The sequence below is a fragment of the Triticum dicoccoides genome, chromosome 5A, assembly GCF_002162155.2.
Source record: "Triticum dicoccoides isolate Atlit2015 ecotype Zavitan chromosome 5A, WEW_v2.0, whole genome shotgun sequence".
Lineage (NCBI taxonomy): Eukaryota > Viridiplantae > Streptophyta > Magnoliopsida > Poales > Poaceae > Triticum > Triticum dicoccoides.
In genome coordinates, this window is record NC_041388.1 from 84,015,458 (window position 1) to 84,016,939 (window position 1,482).

The following is a 1,482-nucleotide window of genomic DNA, read 5'->3' on the forward strand; positions in this document are numbered from 1 at the left end:
AAGGACCTCGGTGCCCAAGACAGCAGGACCTCGACTACGTAGTTCGTAGTCTCGGTTGATAGGAGCGCTAGGGTTTTTGCCTAACTGCTCAATGGTGCAGGAGAAGAGATAGGAGAAGAGGAGGAGGTAGGAGATAATGATTTATTTCTTGCGTCAAAGGGTGCAGATTACAGGATATATAAAGGCCTTATGGGCTTCTAACAAACTAGGAAACTAACTACTCCTGGACTCTAGGAACCAACGAAGGATTAGGACTCCTTGCCCCGATCATGCCTCGCCAGCTGTGGTTGTCGGCTGCTGCTCCTGGGCACGCGACCCGCGCCTGTACGCAGCGTCCCACATGACATCTCTCCCCCACTCGACGACCAGCTCGTCCTCGAGCTGAAAAGTGGGGTAGCGCTCGACGAAACTGTCAAGATCCTCCCATGTTGCCGACGACGCATCCAAGGACCTCGGTGCCCAAGACAGCAGGACCTCGACTACGTAGTTCGTAGTCTCGGTTGATAGGAGCGCTAGGGTTTTTGCCTAACTGCTCAATGGTGCAGGAGAAGAGATTAGGAGAAGAGGAGGAGGTAGGAGATAATGATTTATTTCTTGCGTCAAAGGGTGCAGATTACAGGATATATAAAGGCCTTATGGGCTTCTAACAAACTAGGAAACTAACTACTCCTGGACTCTAGGAACCAACGTAGGATCAGGACTCCTTGCCCCGATCATGCCTCGCCAGCTGTGGCCATCGGCTGCTGCTCCTGGGCGCGCGACCCGCGCCTGTACGCAGCGCCCCACATGACATATACTGCATCACACACAAAAAACTTGAACTTTACATAATCAAACCTGCCTAGCGACGAACTCCAGCTTAAGATGTATCCTGTACCAAGACCAATCTAGAGAACCAGAATTGCAGAGATTAGCAAATTTGAACTTTTAGTAATTCATTTCATCGGCAACATGAATTATAAAATCTTCTCTTCACAAACTATGTACATCAAAAGCAAAATCGAAGCAACAACTATAACCATATTTGAAAATCGCAGAAGCAATACATAGGTGTACTGATGTGCGGGGAATTTTAGAACTAATGCAAAGAGGTGCAAGTGGCTCGAGCACAATGAGCAGAAGGTCGGGAAGAAGCTGCACTGTTGGAGGATTGGGGGTGGAGGTGGCACCTTGGGGCTGGGAGGTCGCCGCACCAGCGGGTATTGGAGGCCGCAACTGGAGGTGGTTCACAACGGCGGCTGACGGGCGTGGAGGCGGTGGTTGGAGGTCGAGCGCGACAGCGGCTGGTGGCTGTGGAGACTGGGGATGGGGTGACAATGGCTTCTTGTTTGTGGCGATTGCTGCGGCGGCAGGTCAGCGCGCGGCGTGACGGCGGGAGTTGTGAGGCAGGGGCGCGGCGTGACGGCAGGAGTTGTGAGGCCGGGGCCTGGCTCATCGGCCGGAGGGGGGAGGCGGGGCGTGGCTCATCACTGGGAGATGGGA

At 53.4% G+C, this 1,482-nt stretch overlaps 1 long non-coding RNA gene across 1 annotated transcript; it reads right to left on the minus strand.

Moving 5' to 3' along the window:
- Positions 1 to 573: 573 nt before the first annotated feature.
- On the minus strand, positions 574 to 1,476 carry LOC119297039. The gene is made up of 2 exons (XR_005145496.1): positions 1,170 to 1,476; positions 574 to 796 (listed from the first exon to the last, which is right to left on the minus strand). It is a non-coding gene; the product is annotated as an uncharacterized LOC119297039 (long non-coding RNA).
- Positions 1,477 to 1,482: the final 6 nt, after the last annotated feature.